At 43.0% G+C, this 8391-nt stretch overlaps 1 long non-coding RNA gene across 1 annotated transcript; it reads left to right on the top strand.

Moving 5' to 3' along the window:
• The first annotated feature begins 1811 nt into the window (after positions 1-1811).
• On the top strand, positions 1812-8183 carry LOC310744094. The gene is made up of 2 exons (XR_014539379.1): positions 1812-1980; positions 7065-8183. It is a non-coding gene; the product is annotated as an uncharacterized lncRNA (long non-coding RNA).
• The last annotated feature ends 208 nt before the right edge of the window (positions 8184-8391 follow it).

Genomic DNA, 8391 nt, shown 5'->3' with positions numbered 1-8391 from the left:
TCATATTGTCAGAAAAGCACTACTAAATGTCTGGGACAGATATAAAGACTTGCTGGAAAATAAAACTCCAAGGTGGCTGTCGCCAATGGAAGCCAAGGCAGTTAAAAAGTTAAATATGGAGTCCAAGTGGCCAAGATACTGGGAAATTTTGGAAAAGGAAGGGGACAAATTGAGATTGCAGAGTTTTGAGAAATTAAAAGGGAAGGTGAGAGACTGGTTCCATTACCATCAAATTAATGAAGCGTTTAAACTGGACAGTAAAATTGGCTTCCAGGTGGAAAAATCAAAATTGGAGACAGAACTGTTAGAACCCAGTACTAAGAATTTGTCTAAAATGTACAATTTGCTGCTGAAATGGAATACACAAGATGAAACGGTTAAATCGGCTATGATTAAATGGGCTCAGGACATTGGTCATAATATTTTGTTTGCTGATTGGGAAAAGTTGTGGACCACCGGGATAAAATTTACGGCATGTAATGCCTTAAGAGAAAACATTATGAAAATGATATATAGGTGGTACATAACCCCAGTCAAGCTTGCAAAGATTTACCATGTGCCTGACAACAAATGTTGGAAATGTAAAGAAACTGAAGGTACATTTTTTCATCTTTGGTGGACCTGCCCGAAGATTAAGGCATTCTGGGAAATGATCTATAATGAACTTAAAAAGGTATTTAAATATACTTTCCCCAAGAAACCAGAGGCCTTTCTCTTGGGTATTGTCGGCCAAGGGGTGTTAAAGACGGATATAACTTTCTTTATGTATGCTACAACAGCAGCTAGAATACTCATTGCGAAGTACTGGAAGACGCAAGAACTACCCACACTGGAAGAATGGCAGATGAAGGTGATAGACTATATGGGCTTGGCAGAAATGACGAGCAGAATCCGAAACCAGGGAAGAGAAGCAGCGCAAGAAGAATGGAAAAAATTCAAGGACTATTTAAAGAAATATCACAAAGTTAATGAAAGTTAGAATGATGTTGGACTGGAAAGTAAATGGTTACTATTAGCAATGGTTAAGACAAGGAAAACAAGGAAGAATAGTCTAAATTTAAATTAAAATAAGGGAAGATTTGCTGAACAATCGATAAGAATTTGGAATACAGAAAGGGGAGGCATGAGGAAGTCGGGGAAGATAGGATATGAAATTAGGATATGAAACGATACATGTTTTTTGTTTTGTTTTTGTTTTTGTATGTTTATGTTTGTTGTATTGTGTTTATATGGAAAAATAAAAATATTTTTTTTAAAAAAAAAAGGAAGGGAGAAGTTGTGGGAAGAGTGGTGTGCTGACATCACACTGGCAGGAGAACTAGCTGTGTGTTTGCACTGTGCTGACCCCACCACTGCCTCGCCCTGCTCCCCCCTATTAAGCATCAGTGGTTTACATGGTCAGGTAAACACCTCTGCCACACCTTGCAATCCATGGCTGCCTAAACTCCAACAGAAATGGAAGCAGATAATTTTGGAAGGCTGACAAATCTGACCCTGTAAGCTGCTGTTAAGATGAGAGGCATCTTGGGGATGTAGCTCAAGTTACTCTGCATGTTCTTAAGAGGGGCAGCATTCCCATCAATCTTGTGGACTAGAAACTTGGTTTCATTTTTTTAAAAAAAAATGAAAGCGGAGATTGGCAAGGGAATTCTGTGCCCATCACTAATAGATGTTTTATTCACCTGGTGTACACTCCTCCCCTTCAAAGCAAAATCCGTGTCAGAACTGGAACTATGGCATTCAAAAAGGGGGAGAAACAACACATTTCTCTCTGTGTGTCTGTCTGTTTCTCTCTCTTCCTCTTTAGCTTGACAGCACCTTCAAAGACAGTTCAGCAGGCCTATGTGCTATACATACTCCAAAGAAAGTTAACAAGGAACTGTGAGGCAATGTAGCAAGAGTGACAGCATATGCTAAGCATGAATAAAGGAGGTGAGCACCACAGGAGATATATAAATGGACCGGCAACCTTTTTAAAAGGTCAGTAACTCTCTGTTATAAATTGATTCCAATCATTTCAACATGGCTTTGCTGGTACTGGGTAGAACAGCAGCCTTGGCTTCTTCCGAGCTCGCAGGCTTCTAGCTCATGTCATCTTCATCTTTTGCCAGTGGATATTTTGCACATTGTTTAGTTGATTAATTCAGACCCATTTCGAGATACCGCTTTCTCATACCGGCGCAGAGCTTGACATTTTGGCTTATTATGACCCGCGAAGCAAGCATCTTCAGCATCTCAGAGGGCAGTGATATTCAGCAACCTAAAGAGGAAAATATTCTCCTTCTGTGGACGCTCCTTTGCAGCCCTTCTGATACAGTGACAGACTTAGCTCTTGGCGGACAGTTGCTAAACACATGGAGGGGGAAAATCAGGAGTGCCCTTGCTGTTCCTTCTCTGCTCAGAGGCATTGAGCATACAACTGCACATGTGTAGGCACTGCACACAAAATCCCCATGATCTCGGTATATGCAGTAGCAATCTGCAAACATGTTGCATGTGTGAAAACTCATTTTTATCCCCAATTCTCCCCAAACCCCAAGAACCTTGTAACATTGATAATATGGTGCCTGAGCTTGTTTGCTTTCCTCTTTCCTCCCCCTTTCCTTTAGTGTCATGTCTTTTTAGAGAGGTTAAGCCTCTAGGCAAGGCCCATGCTCCTTCAATTGATTTGTAAGCCATTCTAGGAGCTTTTCTTGCTAAAGGGATGGGGTATAAAAGCTACAGATAACTAAATCAATTTTTATTTTGCAAAGGTTTCTTGGAAGTCATTTAGCCCAACCCCTTGTAGGACTCTAAACCCTCACCAATGCCTGTCTGTCCTCTGCTTACATACACGTAGTAAAGGACATCCCACCATCTGCCACTGTTGAACCATTCTTACCATTAGGACGTTTTTTGAAACATTTAGTTGAACTCTTCTTCGCTTCAATGTCAACTCGTAGGTTCTAGTTCTCCTTTTTTTCTAAAGCAACAGAAAACAAGCCTTCTCCATCTTCAGCCCTGCAAACATTTTAAAGCAGCTCCCCTCCACCTTCTCTTTAGGCTCAAACAAACAAACAAACCCTCTTTAGACCATTTCCCATTGGACTTCATTTATTGACCCCTCTCAAACCTTGTTAGCCTCTTCTGGACACACTCCTGTCTGCCAATGTCCTTCTTAAAATGCGGTGCCCAGAACAGGAGTGTGGGACACACAATATAACCAACTGCAGATAAAATGATATCCATAGTTGCAGACTGCATGGTGTGGAGGCACACAAGGCCACTACATTACCAAAGCTAAGCAGGTCCAGGCCTGGTCAGTGTCTGGTTGGGAGACCACTTGGGAATCACATGTATTCTGCCTTGGGTTCCATGAAAGCAGAAAGAATAATAGAATCATGGAATGGTAGAACTGGAAGGGACCCTGAGGGTCATCTAGCCCAACCCCCTACAATGCAGGGATATTTGGCCCAACGTGGGGCTCGAGCCCACGGCCCTGAGATTAAAAGTCTCATGCTCTACCAACTGAGCTATCCCAGCTTAAAGGTAGGATATAAAGATAGAGAGTGGGGAAATACATACCCACTACTGTGGAGAAATATCCTGAACACAACATGCCAAGGAGGCAGAAATAAAGTCAGTGTTTCACACATCCCTGTTTAAAATGTAGCCATAATGAATGAACACAAGCACAAGTCACAGATCCTTTCAAGACAGATTTCACACGGCATCCATGCATTTAGATGTTATGGGGGATTCTGTCTGTCCGTTGTCTTAAAACAACCTAATCATTGGCTGTCAACCCTTAGAAAATTTGGCACCACTTTCGATTTCTGTTTATGACAGCTCACAGGGAGTCATACTGTGAGTTGCATCCGCCTGTTTCAGCACCCAATTAGGAGTGACAAACGCATGTGTGGTTAATACAAACAGCATACGCATAGACTTTAATGAAGCATGCCCCTTCCTTAAATCATTGACTTGCTGCACTCAGCTTCAAAGGCCCACTGAAGGAAAGCCAAGATTATGGGAATCTAGAGACCTGATCCTACCAATTTTTTGAGGTTTCGATACACTGATCTTAGGATGATTCAGGCTAAACTTTTGCAGATGCCATCTCAAGCAGCACCGGATGCTGAACGGCATGGCGTAAGCTGCAGAAGCCCCACTAAATTCAATCGTATCCTATTTCCCTCCATTGAGATCTTAACTGAAAAGTTCCTTCTATTTATGTGGGCCAGTGACTTTGGACACATGACATTACTTAGCTGCACATCCAGGACTGTTGATGTTGTTGTGAAACGTACACCGAAAAGTATGCAAGCAGGAATATACAGACATACCTCGGAAGTCAAACGTTATCCGTTCCGGTAGTCCGTTCGACTTCAGAAGGGTTTGGAAACCAAGGCATGGCTTCTAATTGGTTCCCGATTGCACATGTGCGCTGGAAACAATAGTGGAAGCCGCGTTGTATGTCTGGCTTCCAAAAAAAGTTCATAAACCGGATCACTCATTTCCAGTTTTTGATCATTTGGGAGCCAGAACATTTGACTCCCAAGGCATTCAGGAGCTGAGGTATGACTATACACTACTCAGCCTACTTCTTAATTGTTTTAAAGTAAGGAGGATCAAGATTCAAAGCACTGTTACCTAGCCACCTGAAAAAAAATGAAGATACACTGAAACAGAAGTCACCAGACCCTTATATATAGTGGGAGGGTGGGGTGGGGCTTTTCTCAGGAGGGTAATAGGAGATGCGTGATTGACTCAATGGGTATGGTAAACCTGTTGACAACTGTTAACGACTGCAATTAGTCCTACAGGAAAAAGCAAGGAATAGTATGCAGATGATTAGCATATGTAATGAGACGCCCCCACCCCACCCTCCCACTATATGTAAGGGTCTGGTGACTTCTGTTTCAGTGTATCTGAAGAAGTCTGCATGCACACGAAAGCTTATACCAAAAACAAACTTAGTTGGTCTCTAAGGCTCTACTGGACATTTTATTTTTTTTATTTCAAGTATAGACTAACTCTGCCATATTGTATGCAGATCCATCAAGATTTTTTGGGGTTGGGGTAGGGAGACAACTTTAAAGGTTGATTCTTTAAACAAAAGAAAAGTAATGGATCCACATGTGAAAAAAAATAATCCAATTTGTCATGCCCTTCGCCAGATCAGTGGATTGGAGAGCCTTGGGAAAACAACACAATGTGATTGAAAGCTAGATCCATCCATCAAAACAAAAGATTCTCACACGTTTCACCCCATCACCTCACAAACACCAAGTCTTCCCCCATTAAATTTGGTTCACCTTCTCAGAAGAGAAGAGAAAAATGGCCATGCATTTTTTCTGACAACAGAGACTACAGAAAAACTGCACCTTGTTGATGCCTCAGTCTGATTCAGGATTGTTTGGACTACCCTCAAATCTCATTCATTCATGGCCCCCACAGAGTCAATGCACACCCCTCGTATTTAGGGAATTCCTGGAATATAGCATATTTTCTAGGTCTGCAAGGACTTGCCATGTGTGGAACATCTATTGCTATCATGACTGCATAGATGTCTGCAGGGTGATTTTTTTTCTGTTAGTGCAGCTAAGTATTCTCATCTGCTAGAAGTCAAACGAGATGGCCTAACTCAACGCAAGGCACTTTTTGTGATGATATAAGCTAAGTCTGCTCCAGCCTGTGCACCACATGACTTCGGTCTAATTTCAAACAGATTTTGTATCAAGTGGAGACAGGACATTTTTGTGAGGTCCTGTGGATTAACTGAATCCCCAGGGGCTCTTCATGACCTTCTAAAGGAAATTTTACAGGCTAAGTTATCTCCTAAGGTCAAGTATAATATCACTTTAATATCTGATTAGCCCGCTGTACCGGCAGGGGCATAAACGTGGCTTTCTAATAGGTCATCTCTACGGAACAGTCCTTCTCACTCCTTTGTGTTGCCTGAAATAAGAGCCATTCTCAAGCTGAAGACCAGGCGGTCATGAGAGTTGTATGAAACCTTGACTTTGCACATCAGCCTCTCTCCCCAGCAATCCATTGGCTTGCCACCAGGACCATCTCAACTGTTAGTCTCACTGAGGCAGGCTGGGGGCAGCTGGGAGGGAAGGCAGGTCTGGAAAGGAAAGAGAAGATGTTCCTTGAGGAGGAAGGGGGGGGAGTGCACAGGTCCCAGCCACTGCCCCTCCTGCCACCCTTGGCCACCAAGGTCGACTAGGATGGCCACTTGCATCATCCCCACACAGAGCTTGGTGAGGGGCTTGGCTGCCACTACTGCTCATTGCTAGTGGAGCTGCAGAGTCATAAATGTCATGGTCTCTTGCAACCTTGAGGTAATGGTTTACTATAGGGATGGAACCATCTGCATGGTGTCCCCCCTTTTCCCAGAGCACACCCTTGCTGGCTCTCCTTTACATTATCACTGAGTATCTTGGGCTGACTGGAAATGCCCTTGAACTCTGATAACTTCTCTTGCTTGCCTGGACGGAGGATACAGAGAGTGTGTGTAGCACAGTGCGCCACTTCCTGAGATGGTCTTTTCTACTGTCAAACAGCTTGTGTCACTATTTCCCCAAATGTTTAGCAGAGAGCTGCATTCTCGAAATCTCTGCCCATATATTTTAGTTCTGCCCACCAGAACAAGGGGAGAAGTCTATTGAACCAGGGCTTGTCAACCTTCTTGGGCCTCTGGACTCAGAGAAACTGTTATGGACACTACAAATGCACATAGCACAACCAAGCACATGCCATCACATTGACTTTAATATTTAAAAAAACAGGCTTAATTTCAGCAGGGAGAATATACCCTGTGGGTACCAGGGAAGGTCTGTGCAAGTGCAAGTGATCATGTTGGTGATCTCAGTGCTGCATCATCATATAGCTCTTTTTAATATAAAAGGGGAAATCCATGGCTATATATATATTCAATGGCAGATTTCAGTCAACCTAAATAGTTCAAATGTTTGGGAGCTTCATAAATATGTACCATTTGTGATGAATCTGTTAGGTCTTTAAGTTTGTGGTTCACTGGGGGTTCATAGCTGATATTGCACTTTTGTTGTTTTCAGCTGCCTGGCTTTTTGAAAGAAGAAATGAAATATATGCTGCTAACACTCTTGAAATATAGGGAAGTTGATTAAAGTGACTGGAAAGAATGATTGGTTCCTAAGGCACCACTTCTGCAAGCAAACTTCTCAAGAAGAGCATCTCCCTGTGCCCAGCTTGTTGCTTCACAATTCTGAAAGCATTTTCTCCCAGAGGAGGTGTCCTGCTGATGGTGGACTTCGTTTCTTCTGAGAGATCATCAGCCTGCTCAGGGCACAAAATGTACACATCTGCTGTCATAGATAGCTACAGCGAACATCCATGAAGTGATAGGCAGGGCCAGTCCAAGACATTTTGCCACCAGTGGCGAATCAGAAAATGGCATGCTGCCCAGGAATCATAGTTTGTTTAGGGTGATATATAGATGTAGAACAGGAAACAGTCACTCCTCTCATTTGCCTCCCACCTTCTCTGTGGCCCCACCAGCAATGAGTGAGATGCTACACTCTGTCTCCCACACTCCTTGGTATCTTCCATCCAGGTGAGCTCACAAGAGGCATTATCAGAGCTCAGGGATACATTCCAGGTACCCAAGGGTGATGTAAAGGAGAGCCAGTAAGGGGTGTGACCTGGAGACAGCCTGTGGTTGGTTTCCTGCCTAAGGTTCCCTACCCTTTTAGCAAGCCATTAGCTTGAGATTGCAAGAATCCATGGCATTTACGTCTACAAGGGGCAGCATAATGAAGTAGAGCAGGCAGGCCTGCAAATAAATTTTGGCTGAGAGAGTATGAACTGTTCATGGCGATCTTCTTGGGCTTCTTCTGGGGCCAGCCCTAAAAGAATTGCCCCACTGAACAGTTGCTTGTCTTGCTTTTTGGTGATGAAGCCGCCCCTGAGTGGAGCAGAGCTCAAACCTCTCCTAGATTCACACCGCTTCCAGGTCAAGCATTGTTGTTCCTTCCTTGCAGCCTCTCAAAATGATTCCTATGAAGTCAACCGTTCAATATCTTGTTTCCCCTTAGATAATTTCTTGAATTACTCATTCAGTGAAGAGGGTGTAAATTATGCTTCATTTCTATCCATGATTATTAATATATTAGACAAGCATTTTGAAAACGAAGATAAAAGCCTTCTCCAAAGTTCTCATGTGGTCTTTCTTTCAAAGCTAATGATGTGTGAATTCATTATAGAATCTCTCATCAATGGGTTGCCTGACCCAATTTCACCAATTGCCATCAGATGCTCATGTTGTTTGTTAAAGATGCTAGATCAGTGATTTGCAAATGGCGGGTTAATGTACCAACCCGCTAGGGTCATGCCTTGCTGCTGCTCCAGTTGCTATCAGTGTGT

This window comes from Podarcis filfolensis, assembly GCF_964270895.1.
Source record: "Podarcis filfolensis genome assembly, chromosome: 10".
NCBI lineage: Eukaryota > Metazoa > Chordata > Lepidosauria > Squamata > Lacertidae > Podarcis > Podarcis filfolensis.
Note: the sequence above shows the minus strand (reverse complement) of the source record. Positions and strands in the feature narration are given on the sequence as shown.